This window comes from Triturus cristatus, chromosome 2_1 (genome assembly GCF_964204655.1).
Source record: "Triturus cristatus chromosome 2_1, aTriCri1.1, whole genome shotgun sequence".
Taxonomy (NCBI): Eukaryota; Metazoa; Chordata; class Amphibia; order Caudata; family Salamandridae; genus Triturus; species Triturus cristatus.
The window spans coordinates 1133006093-1133019250 of record NC_140581.1 but is presented as its reverse complement, the minus strand read 5'-3'; the positions used below and the strand labels follow the sequence as shown (position 1 = coordinate 1133019250).

Genomic DNA, 13158 nt, shown 5'->3' with positions numbered 1-13158 from the left:
AAAGGAGAACAAACAGACAAACTGTAATTTATACGTTAATCCGGATCCATTATATACAGCAGATAGCATGGGTCTTACTTTCCTGTCTTTTTTACACTGCTGAATTGTCCAAATCTAACGAAAAGAATAGGCGTCGACGCGTTTCAGTGGTATGTTCTCAATTAAACCACCTTCAGCAGGACGGACAAGAAAAGATATTTTCTCCTTAAGCTTGGCTTTACTCTTGCCTAATATGGGGTCAGAATAAAATATAACAGTCTATCAGATGGGTTACACTTCTATAAATGAATCAAGTCATTATACTAAATTTCAGTTTTTATAAATCGTGAAAAGTTTCCATTCAAATATTCTAACAAACCATTAGCTCATATGTATATAAATTAATTTGATTATACAGTCATTTTAAAATATACATCACAAGACTGTCTCGAAATATATATGTTCTATTATTGTTCATAAGTGCTTCAATCATTCAACAATAAAAATATTTTTTTAAACGGTTTTTGCCTAATCTCACATCACTCATACACTACTTTCACCGGTGCAACAGCACTTTAGTGAGTGGTACTCCCACTGTTTGATGGAGTAAAGATAAACCAGCTGATATAATCTGCTGGAATAATCAAAAAAGATTTGATCAATATTCTTTGTTATTATGAAGTATTGACTGTAAACTATCATAGTAGATTATACATACTTTAATTAAAAAGCAAACTGTTCCCAATGTCCGGGTGATCTATTTAGTTTCAATTGGATAACGTTTTCGCTCTCGAGATTAATAGAGGAATGTTGCACCCTGGAGTCTTTTATCACTTAGACTCAAAGGGGATTTTGTTCTTCAAATTAGATTCTGAAAGAGAACTTAGAATTAGAACTTTCCTCTTATAATTATATTCACCCATTATCTTTTAAACATCTTAGATTACCCACTAACATACTCCAAACTAAATAATGAATTCTCACCATTTGTATATCTAAGCCGAGATTCCGCCATTCACATCCCTTCAATTGAGAGTATCCAGATTTCCCATTGTGGCAGAAAATGGTATCAGAATTAGAATATGAAGGAAAAAAACATATCACCTCTGTGACATAAGTTGTTTGCCAGAAATTATTATCCACTACCATTAGTCGACTTCCTGAGCCAACAATGAAAGCAACAGATGTGTGCACAGAAGTGGAGCAGAGAAAAAAGGCATTGTGCCCAAGTCAGCTGTCCAAGCATCAGGAGGATGTATGTCGTTACAACGCACACTTTTACAACGCATGCACTTACAACGCATTTTTTACAACGCAAAATCCATTACAACGCACTACACTTACAACGCATGACACTACAACGCATTTTTAAAAACTACCTTTACAACGCATAGCATTACAACGCATAATATTAAATTGCATTTAAGGTAAGTATTAGATAGTATAGGGGTAAAAATTACTTAATAAGTGTTGGATAGTATAGGAGTAAAAATTACTATTCTAACTCCAGGGGGTGCAACAGTAGGGTAAGTGTTGGATAGTATAGGGGTAAAAATTACTATTCTAACTCCAGGGGGTGCAACAGTAGGGTAAGTGTTGGATAGTATAGGGGTAAAAATTACTATTCTAACTCCAGGGGGTGCAACAGTAGGGTAAGTGTTGGATAGTATAGGGGTAAAAATTACTATTCTAACTCCAGGGGGTGCAACAGTAGGGTAAGTGTTGGATAGTGTAGTGTAATATTATGCGTTGTAATGGTAGGCGTTGTAATGGAATGCGTTGTAAAGTTAGTTTTTAAAAATGCGTTGTAGTGTCATGCGTTGTAAGTGTAGTGCGTTGTAATGGATTTTGCGTTGTAAAAAATGCGTTGTAAGTGTAGTGCGTTGTAAAAGTTGCGTTGTAAAGGTTGTTCCCCGCATCAGGATGATGCAGAACGAAATAATGACCTGTGCTTTATGACCTGCAGACTCTCATGGCTGGTCTGATGCGGAAGAATGAACCACACTTTGCCAGGCAGGTTCTCTGGAGAGCATCACATGCAACTGTACTGAGACCTGAACGCGCACAAACAAGGATCGAAGAAGAAACATGAGTGACAAAAGTAGTACCACAAAGACATTGGATACACCAATCAGCAACTCTGCTTGCTTACAGAGAAAGTACAGGAGGCCCCCAGATATGTAGTAGCGTACAACAGGAAGGATGGGTGCGTAGACTACTTCACAGGAGCTCAAATAGATATATTTTTGATATGGGAACACGCGGAGCTTGCTGTTGCCTTACATATGTATTAGCTGACCCACTGGGTTCTCGGTTTGTAATAACCTATCCACATCATTACACTGATAATATCTCAGAGAAACCCAGAGCATGATATGCTCGGATATTAAATGAAAGCTCGATTTCAACTAATGTTTGCGTGGAAACTCATTTTTCCCAAGGAGGGATTGGGTAGCCCTTGGATTCACTGAGAATTGTATGTAATAGACTCTGGCTAAAGTAGTCACTTCTGTGGTTTACTCACAGGTGTCTTTACTCAGGATATGCAAATCACTTTGGTTCCGCCAACAAACTGCCCTGTCGCTGATCTATAGTTGCGGAGTTTTATATAGCGCGAACTTGACCCGAATCAGATATCAGAGCGCCTTACAAAGCACCAGTTGCGTTACATGAGGACACATTCAATTTTTTTTTTATTAAGCACGGGGAGATTAAGTTATTTGCCCAGAATCACAGGATGTTCAGCGTCATTGTTGAGACTAGAACCCAGTTCCCCAGACTCGAGGTTGACCGCCCTAGCCATTAGGCCAACTCCTCTCCCCAAGATGTGATATATTACAATAATCTCAAAAGGATGCCCTTAACAAATATGACAGACAATGATAATTGATATTTCTTGTACCTTTCACAGTCATCTGACAACAACAAAGAAAGAAAAAGAATGGCGAGAAAATACACCCCCACGTATAAAGGAGATAGTATTGTCCCATTCAGGTAGGGTGACCAGGCTTCCTGGATTTGGCCAGACGGTCCCGGGTTTTCAACAGTTGTCCCGGCAAATTTCAGTAAAAGTGGCTCATGTCCCGGATTTTTGGAGGGTAACCTGAAAACCGTGAGAGGCACTTTTATAGGTGTTCCAAAGCAGGGCTAGTAAGCAGCTGTTTTGAGTAAGCAATTTAATGAACAGGTATGATGCTGGTTTTAAAAATTACATTTTATTTTCTTAGTGCCTCTTCGGTGTTTCTATTGGGATGAGGGCTGTCATTCTTAGGCACGTTATTGATGCAAATTTGTAGTCCTTCCTCTATTTTTGCGAAATGTCCCGGTTTTTGTGTCACACAATCTGGTTACACAACGTTCAGGTAGCCAGATGGCATAAATAACTGGGGGTACTGCGAAAGGTCAATATATCAGTATTGCCGCATTAAGAGGCCTCTGCTTATGAACAGGAGCCACATGGTTTTAAATAGCCATTAAGTAAGTAAAGCCTCCATTAACAGTAGAAGAGAAAAAATCATCCTCAGAGGCCAGTCCTCCTCAGGAGGCACAGATCAGTCTGAGGTGAACCAGCACAGACTGCCTTGTTGAACCTAAGCCTGTCTGACCTAGTCCTACCCTGAGCCTAAACCTTTCTGACAAACACACCTACAGACCAAACTGAAACCATCTAGGACTGTAAATTAAACCAGACGGTACAGAGTGGTACTGGCTGTACACTTGTGCAGACAACTTCCCCCCCCCCACACACACATTCCACCCAAACCAGCCAGTTGTCAAAAGTTATACTTCAAGATCTGAGAATGAGAAAAGTGACACTGCTCAGAACCTTTGAAGGCTCTGCAAGAAAATGTGACCCAACTAACTCGATCACCTCAAAGAAATGAGCAAAAGCACTCAATGGCAAATGGAATGCCCAAGACATCAGCTAATTCAAAGGAGAAGCAGGTGTCCTACCCTGAAAATCAACAACAGAACTAGAACACTTGTATCTGTGACTTAACAAAACACAGTGCGGACTTACTTGTGCAATTGGATTGAACTGCAGATACAGAGGACAAAACAACAGCTTTACATAGATTCCTTGAGAATTCAGTAAGTACACAGAGGTGCCCGAAAGTGGCTAGGTTTCTTGTCTACCATCGAAGCAGAGCTACAGGTTAAAACTGGGACAAGTGCCAAGCTCGAGTGTAAGCTCACTGTAAACTATGCAGTCTTTTCAAGCCCATCAGTGAACACACTTTCGATTCTAAATTAGGATTGGTTTCAGCAGCATCAAATATATTCCATTCAGGACTTTCACTGCTATGAAAAGTTTGAAAATGCCTGTGCCTTGAGCCAAGTTTTTTTTTTATGCACGGATTAAAAATACATTTTGATAATTAGTGCCACCACAAGGCAATATGAGTCACCTATTTCTCCGAAAGACAAGTTCACATCACTCAGCAAAGTTATCTTATGTTGTGCTTATGGCACGCAGCACTGCAGTTGCCTTTTAACACCAAAACAAACAATGAATCAGATCAAACCTGATGCTCAGGTTTCTTTTCTAAACAGAACAAAACATACTAGAAGGCCGGCCGGACACAGCCCAATTCTGCTAAATTACATGTTTCCTGCAATATTAATGGGCGCAAAATTTAAAGACAACTGAATTTCTGAAAGCCAAAAGCAAGTATGTATTGAGAATGTGGACTTTATTAGGCAATCGATTTTTTCTAATAATTTGTCATGGATATTATTTTTATGTTTTTATTTTGACAGCACCCGACCACGTAGCACTTTTAGGTCTACCCTACAGACAGCTGTTAGTTGCGTGTTATCAAAAATATACTATGTACAGTACATTCAGTTAGAGTGCGCTTTGGGTCATCTCGTTACTTATCAACTTAGCATTTGTTAGCTTTCTTGTCAATCTTATTTGCTTGCTCCTTATTCTAAGGCACTCCTTCCTTTTCCTGTGTGTATTTCTTCCCGGGAGCATGCTTCTTTTCCATCCTTTGTATTAGATGACTTGCATCCTTCCACAGCTCACAACAGAGTTTTTTCTTTGAGTATTCCATATGCTGCTTTCCCCCTACAAATCCCACCTGTTTGCTCTCAGTGTTGAACTTTTACCCCTCCAAGTTCATCTGTAAAAGCACAGCAACAAGTATATTTTTGGCAGGGTTTGATTCAAGGTTTAGTTTTAACTGCTGCATTGCATACACTACACGAAAGACTAATCCTTGGTACACAAAAGCAACATTGATGGCGCTAGACGAAGGGCTGGCAGCTGAACACACTCAGCTGGTGTTGAGGCAGAAGGTGTACTCAGAATGACTAAAAATGAGATCTGTCCTCTTCAGGCTGCCCATACATCTGCTCTGTGGGCTACTACAGAGCACCAAATGGCTGGGGCGATTTACTGTTTGAGATCGGAGTCCTGTGGAAAGTAAATTAGGCATTGGCAAAAGTTTTAACACTTCCTCATTCTTTTTAGGTCTCGCCTAGGCAGCGCATGCGTTTTCTCTTTGAGACATGCTGCATCTCCTGTATGGGCTGTCGGGCACGCCCACCGCTTTTTATTAGTTCTTTCGTGTGTCTTTCTAAATCCGGTTCTTTGGAATGGTCAATCGGTCAATTTGGTCCCTCTTTTTGGGGGGGGGTTTTGTTCACGCTCATGGCGACTGGCCCTTTTACATGTCTTATTTTTCCTCGGGCATCTAGGTGACTTTCGCCGGGCTATTTCTTTTTTTTAGGTTTCCTCGCTTCAGCTTTTTTGCTTGCTTTTGTCTGTGAGCACTCCACACAAGGTCATCTCCTGGTGCGCGCCCTGCTTCTTTAATCCCAGGCATTTGCAAAATCGGGTTTCTTCAAGCACAAAAAGAAAGGAATCGAGAGAAGAGCAGCGAGCATCAAGATCTCTGGTGAGCTGGCCGATAAACAAAAATACATTTTTGCTCTTCCGCCCTCTCCGAGAAGCAGTACAGCCCCTCATGAAGGGATTTCCTTTTTTTTTTTTCAATGCTTCAAATACAAGACTGCAGTCATTTTCCTTGGCCCTGCTTTAAATGTAAGCACACATTAAATAGGTTTGCATCTTTTTTTTTTAGGAGTGCTTCTCTTTGTCTGTGAGCACTCCAAACAAATGCTGGGGTTACAATCGCATTGTCACTTGCCGTAGTCATCATTCAGCCCCCTTCCCCCTCACAGTGTGCTCCCCACTGTTTTGACCCTGGATATTTGCAAAATTGGGTTTCTTTCAGCAGAAAAACGAAGGATACAGAGAGAAGAGCATCAGGAGTTCTGGTGAGCTGCCAGGTAAACAAAAACAACTTTTCGCTCCTTCGTCCTCTCCAAGAAGCAGTAAAGCCACTCATGAGACCCTCCTCTCACATTGACCCCTCTACGACCTCTGCTCACGTCTCCTCCCCCCTCTTTTCAAAATGCAACTCAACCATTTTGGCACATTTGCTTTCAGCAGCAGCAAAATTTTGCAGCGAGCACCAATGAAGGGCTGCCTTTCTCCATTATTATGCAGCGCTCCTTCCAATCAAATCACAGATCTTTCATTGTGTTTACCTGGTGCATACGTAGTGTACACAGGGCCAGAAAGGTCTAACCACCGAGAGACACTGCAGCAAAACTCCACAAACCACCTTTCTTTGCTTAACAAAACGTAGATTAGTGTTTTTACCATTCGGACTTCTTCTCCCAGGGACAGTTGAGTAAGAGAGAATGTCTAGCCTCCAGCAACAAGTTATATTGCGCGATGATTTCTGTGTTTTGACATGCAATGGAGGGTTATTTGTTACGCGATTGCAGCAAGTTACATCCTCACTGGGAAACACCTAGAAGAAGGGAATGGAGTACCTTATACCGCAAACTTGCTAAAATTTAGGCAATCTGATTTGCATTATAGGGAGAATGCACGCACTGACTATTTGTGCTTAGATGGGGTACTTCCTCCTAAACCTGCAAAATTGGTACGTATGCAATACGAATCGTATTGCATACGGAACACCACAAAGATAGATGTTGAAAGAATTCTGCTAAAGTACTATAGTCGAGAGAACATCGATACGCTGAATTGTTTTGTTTGGACTGGGGCACTCTTTCCTAAATATGCAGAGTAGGCACGTCTGCAATGCAAACCGTATTGCATGCAAATGATCTAAAGATACACATTTAAATGAATTCTAGTAAAGTACTTCAGTCAAGATGTAGCTGAATACAGCTGGATAGAAACAATGGGACCGTTGCTTTTGGGTCATTCATAGAAGCCTTTTCAACCATAACAAGCATTGGCAAAGCCAATTGGTCTCGCCAGTTTGGTTTGCTACCGGATGCTGCTGTGCGCGCTCTAATCAGAGGGAGATACAGTGGACTAGTCATGTCTGCCCCTTTCTAACCCGTCCACGGATCTTTCAGTGTTGCCACGCGGTATGGTAATGTAGGTTTACGCAGGCTGTTGCGTTGCTCTTTTCTTCCCTGCCCTGACTGTGCGATGTTTAGCACAGTAGTCTTCGGACACACATACTACTAATCTTTCTTCATTCTATCTATCACATCATGGAAGCTACTGTTTTTTGCAGCACTGGACGATTTTTGTCGCTGGCAAGATGGCTCCGTTAAACGCTCCTTGCTGACATCTGGTGTGAGCTCCAGGTCACACCCTGTAAGGACTGCTCCGCATTTCATTCTTCTAAGTTTTATAAATGGATTGCTATAAAATCATTTCACATTAATATAGCTGTAACATGGCAAAAAAGCAATGGCCTCATTTAAAAATATGTTATTACCTATGCAGGTAATTCTAAGTAATATCTGCATTGAAAAAGTCTAAGTGTAGTGTACATTTCACCATGTTATAAAGGAAATAAACTATTTAAAGGCATTTTCAAATACATGCAGGGAACTCCGAAATGCAAAGCTTTATAACGTTTCCATTGTACGTGTAGAATAACGCATTCACTCAATGAAAACATGAGGCGTCGTTTGAGTATAAACAATGGCCGTGTTGTAGTCTTTGGCTGTCACTAGACGTGAATGTTATGCTTATGGTAATCGTGAGAGGGGAGGAGTATGCAGTTGAGAAGACTGTCTAAGTTCGTACCTCGACATGTGCTTCTCAGTTAAAACACATATCTCACATCACATCCGTGTGGTACGCTGAACCTCTTGAGCAGGGCCACTGAACAGCTACTTGGGGGGAGGGAGGGCAGGCCTTCCTAGAGGCACACAAAGAGGCACCCCGATAGGTGGTTAGCGCCATACTGATGCGAATAACACAATGCGCTCTGTCTGCTCAACACTCAGGGTGATCGGCTTTACTTATCCCACACGTTCCCTGGTTAATCCGGTGTCTTCTCCATCCCTCCCACCTACCCACCTCCACCCCTCCCACCTACCCACCTCATCTCTGTTTCTTCACTACCCCTATTAGCCACCCTAGCCCAATAGACAAACCCAATAGGTCGCCCATGGGTGAGACTTGTTGGCTTTGCCAATGCTTCTTAAATTCTGTTAAAGGTTTCCCCTGAGTGAAAAGCATTTGAAAAACAAATCATGCCACTTATAAAGATTGCAAATACCGAATTCAATGTACAATTTTGGAATACCTTAAGATATGCGTTTGCCTTTCCTCCAGTATTTTGAAATTAAACATTGTTTTTGATAAATAATAGATTGGCATTCGCAAAATAAAGAAACAACCACTTAGCTTTTCCAATGTAAAAATTAGGCTCCAATAAGCGGGTGTATGCTGAACATCAGAAGGCAGGCGTTCAAGGACTGTGTAGTGAAATCATTTTGTCTAACAAAGGCAATGGCGTAAATTGGCAGATACTGTCAGGCACAGACCACTTACACTTCTTACATTTCAAAAGAAGCGTAGCGGGGATTCTCATCAGTGGGGCAGTACTTGCAATGGAAGGGCACCAACACTTCTGACTAGCAAACAGTAGGACAGGCCTACACTTTTAGATTGAGGGACAATTTCAAGAGGTTTTTACAACTGTGCCTCCAGTGTTTCAAGAACAGACTGACCTCCCAATCAAATCAAATCAAACCAGAAAGGCTGAAGGCTGCCCCTTAAGAAAAGTGGTAGCATCCGCAAGAAGTATACTGCAATCTCCTGGCCTTTGGGCTTCCTGCCAAGGACTGCAATCTTCACAGACAAAAGAGAAGGCTTGCAAAGAAGACCAGGGCACACAACACAGGAAGAAAGCTGCACTGCAGACATTACATCCTGCTAGTTTGGCCCAAGAGGTTCTACTCTGCACATAGACATCTTAAGGAACTACACAAAAGCAAACAGAATACAGGTGCCACGTGCTAAAGAGGCAGTCAGCTTGTTTAGACACATGCTGTGGGAACCTAGGCCCTCCAAGCAATATATAGAAGTCCTTCCACATACAGATACAGCAGACCATGGACAGCCCCACACCAAGACACCAAAACATCCCAAACCAGTGCAACAAGAGGCCATCAACGTGGTTAAAGCCGAAAACGTTATACGGAAACACTGGAAGGCAGGAAATGAAGTTTAAAAAAATGGTCAAACATTAACCAGGTGGGATTTTTAAAAAAGCTATTGACAGCAGGCAACGCAGAATTTAATTTGGGAGTAATTCCTGGACACTGAATATTACCACCCCACTGACACTAGGGTGTTAAAACATATCTAATTTTCTTTAAACTAAAAGTAATTGTTGAATTAATTAGTGGCAGATAATTGAAATTGACAAACAGAATACAGAAGAATACACTGATATACAATAAAATACAGCAACATAAACATATAGGATGCAAACTGAATATTTTAATAGAAATCCATTCTGTTGATCTTAAAAACATCTATTTTTAATGAATTATTGTCACGAAGGCTTCATGATTGGTCTACTTGTCTAAATTATGATCTACACTAAATTGCTCACAACTGGTACAGCACCTCCTGACAATCTTTCAGGTGTGTGGGTACCCTTGACCGCACTTGCTTCACATGTGGTGTCATTCCTACAGGGAAAGTGTCTATTGTACCAGGTCCATTAACCCCTATTCAGTTCTATACTGGATTTTCATAACATTTTTAAAAGCAAATGGTTAAAGTCTACGGAGGAGGTTGGGGACCAACAGGAGAAGCACACACAAGTTTAACAGGGAGGGGAGAAGCACACGGATGACTGAGAGAAACAGAGTGCATGGGGAGAGATGTATACGAGGGAGACTGCTCGAAAACACAATTGACTCTTTCATGGAGTGCTTAACACAAAAGGAAAAGTGGTGTTTGAAAAGCAAGCAGTAGAAGCCGAGATGCCAGCCTATCAAAGAGATGGTAAAGAAGCAATACTTCAAGAGTGGGTCAAACACAAGATTGCCAAGCTGGGACATGACTAAGAAGAAGGCAAATGAGTGACAGGAAAGTCACTGAATGAGGAGTATTAGGTGGGCTCCAAGCCACGTTAAGTTAATGGTAAGTCACAAAATGTTAAGTAGCAGATAGTGCACGCGCGGTCTAGTAGGCTCCTAGGGTGGAGGTGAGAGGCACCCATAAGTCCATTGATGGAGGTAGGAGGTTTAAGTGGTCACAGATAATTCCAGACTCTTTTGAGAACGCTCTTTACACTCAGCGTAAGAAGGAGTTCATAACTTGTATATTCCAACAGAACAACCCATCCATTATCCTGGATACCTTCTCTGAGATCTCTAATACGATTTCGGAACGAATGCCGGCACCAGCCCCATGGCAACAGGGTATGTTGCCAAGGTGGTTTGACTCAGGCGGTTCTCGGGCATTGAGAACTCTGAAGAGAACTTTGAGGGCCAAACCAAGGGATCCCTCTTTAGTTAGGAATAGCAGTAGTGTATAAACAAGAACTTACTAGACAGTAGAACATCATAAAGGAGGAGGCCTGGACAGAACTGATAGAGGCTAGTACCTTGAAGAGTAGCTCTAAATTCTGGAGTATCATCAACAATCCCTTTTTCGCATTAGATGCTCTGGGAGGCTCATAGATAGATAGGTGGGACATTTTGAGGAAGTTTATACCTCCCCATCCTTTGCATCGAGTGGGGGAATGGGTATGATACCAGGGAAAGCTGCCTTAAAATATTCATCAGAGGAGGTCAAGAAAGGCACATTGGGGTTATGTAAGAGCAAGGCCCCAGGCCCTGATAGGATTACCCCAGACCTTTACATACAGGATGTAGAGGTTTGGGTGCAAGTCTTGACCTCTCTTATTAACACTGCTGTGGAGAGTGGCCGCCCAGACTCATAGGCAAAGTCAATTATTGTACCGGTTTTTTTTTAAACGGTGACAGGGACAGTACCCATTGCTAGAGGCCTATGTCACTGCTTGACTCAGTGGTTAAGGTGGTGGAGTACATTCTCCTGAACAGGCTCTCTGAATGGACAGAGACTAACAACGTTTTGTCAGAGGCACAGTATGGCTTCCGGTAAGGGAAGTCAACCATGGTTCAATGCCTGAACTTATATCTAGTATTATGTAAATATACTGTTGCAAGGCCCAGCTCTATACACCTGGCATTTATGGGCCTATCATCCACGTTTAACCGAATAAATAGATCCAAACTCTGGCAAATATCAATCGGGCAGATCGGGACATAGTTTTCATTTTTGAGGGACCTCCACAGGGACACAGTGGCAGTGGTACGCTATTCAAAAGATTTAAAGGTCACTCGCCATTTTAAAATTCAAAGAGAGGTGCAGCAGGGCTGTATTTTGGCCCCATTCCTTTTTAACTTGTACGTTAATTTGGAGCAGGTCCTATCGGATTCAAAAGTACACTGTCCCCAGGTGGGGCCCCGGCGTCTGCCGGTCTTATACACAGATGATGCAGTACTCATAGCTAGAACCGCCAAGACCCTGTACACCTTACTGGACTCGTTTTTTTTTTTTTTATGGAGGAGTTGGATTTATCGGTGAACAATAAAAAAAAATCTTTTGTAATGATCATAAGCCAGCAATCCACCAAATCGATTACTTTTAAAGTTGGGTATTCTCCGGTGCCGAAGACCAGGGAGTTTTCTTATCTGGTTTGTTGTTCGACTCCTCCCTGAGCTGGCGTCTCTTGGTTAACAGAAAAAAAAGGGGACCTTGTCAGGGCGAACACCGCTGTGTTTAATTTTGCTACACAATTAGGCAGTAGACCCACTGGTGCTCTCCTACACAATTACAGGGTAAAGACCATCTCTAAAGAAGTTTACGGCAGGGAAATATGGGGATACACGAATCAGAAGGATTTGCATATTGTCAAAAATGCTTTTTTGAGATGTTTTCTGTGTGCTCAGCAAAGAACCTCAACTTTCTCAGATTTTATGATGTTTTGTAGCTTTTACAAAGTACCCAGGAAGCACTATATTCTTCCTGTACTGAAAAGGGCTAATTTTACACAGGTTCGCCCTGCACTCATTCACTTGCAAATGCTTTCGAAGGATATCATCCTTAACGTTCTTATCTTTTTAAAAGTTGCTGTTAGGGTGAGAAACAGCTGTGATTAACGCCCTTGGAGTGTAGAATATTCGCCATCTTTTATATCTTTGTAGGACCACTTTAACTGTGTATTTATTCTATGTATTTTTAAATTGTTAATATCGAGGATGATTTAAGTGTTTGATATGGCTTGCTTTACTTATATGGTTTTTATTTCAAAGACTGAATAACGTTTATATTGATTGATTGAGTGACAGGAAAGCCACTGAATGATGAGTATTAGGTGGGCTCCAAGCTACTTTATGTTCTTGGTAAGTCACAGAGTGCTAAGCATCACACAGTGCATGCGCTGTCTAGTAGGCTCAACATAAAGTCTTTGTACAGCACACCAATTGGAATATAAGGAAATGTATTTTGGAAAGCTTACCTCGTGGACAAAACTTGCATCCTACAGGAAGGAACTCTGTGGCAAACTAATTCTAAAGGGTGTGAATGTAGAAAAAAAAACAGTAGCAAAATATTGTAATTTGCATTGCCAAACTGTTTTGTAAAATAAAACAACATTGGATTAAAAAAACACTAATTGGGATCAAGTAGAGCACTGGTGGATTAAGATACATATAGATGCTTGTACTGGCAATCCTAAATAAAAAAAACCACATTATTTACGGGCAGACATGGTCATTAAATTAGCTGCGCTGCCCCACTGAAGACAAATACTCTGTTATCTACTAACTGGTTGGCTG

At 41.5% G+C, this 13158-nt stretch overlaps 1 protein-coding gene across 10 annotated transcripts in view; it reads right to left on the bottom strand.

The window, feature by feature from the left end:
• Nucleotides 1-13158, bottom strand: part of WDFY3 (WD repeat and FYVE domain containing 3) — a 1391721-nt gene that overhangs the window by 1365255 nt on the left and 13308 nt on the right. The window contains exon 1 of one of the 10 annotated variants that reach the window (XM_085636562.1): nt 79-163. The exons of the other annotated variants lie outside the window; for them this stretch is intronic. The gene's annotated coding sequence lies outside the window, so the exon portion shown is untranslated. Of the gene's footprint in view, nt 1-78; nt 164-13158 lie in introns of those variants that run through there. 10 annotated transcript variants of the gene reach the window in all.